Here is a 292-nt window from a genome sequence, read left to right on the forward strand (position 1 = left end):
AATTGGCCAGGGAAAACCTTATGAATAGCAAAGAAACATTGTTTGATGCATTACCATGGAACTTTATGAATAGACTGATTAGGTTAGAAGGCTATCAAAATAGGACTGGGAAAGAGCTGCACCATCTAAGTAAACCCAGCCTTAGTCCTATGGATAAGGTAAAACTTTCGAGAACGCTGTTTGCTGATGTGGCACCACTCAAATTGAAGAGAAACAGCTGCAGACATCAATAAATCATTGGAACATGGAATGTATGAAGTATGAATCTAGGAAAATTGGAAGTTGTCAAAAA

This window comes from Orycteropus afer, unplaced genomic scaffold (genome assembly GCF_000298275.1).
Source record: "Orycteropus afer afer isolate SDZICR_OR568_19922 unplaced genomic scaffold, OryAfe1.0 scaffold00107, whole genome shotgun sequence".
Classification (NCBI taxonomy): domain Eukaryota; kingdom Metazoa; phylum Chordata; class Mammalia; order Tubulidentata; family Orycteropodidae; genus Orycteropus; species Orycteropus afer.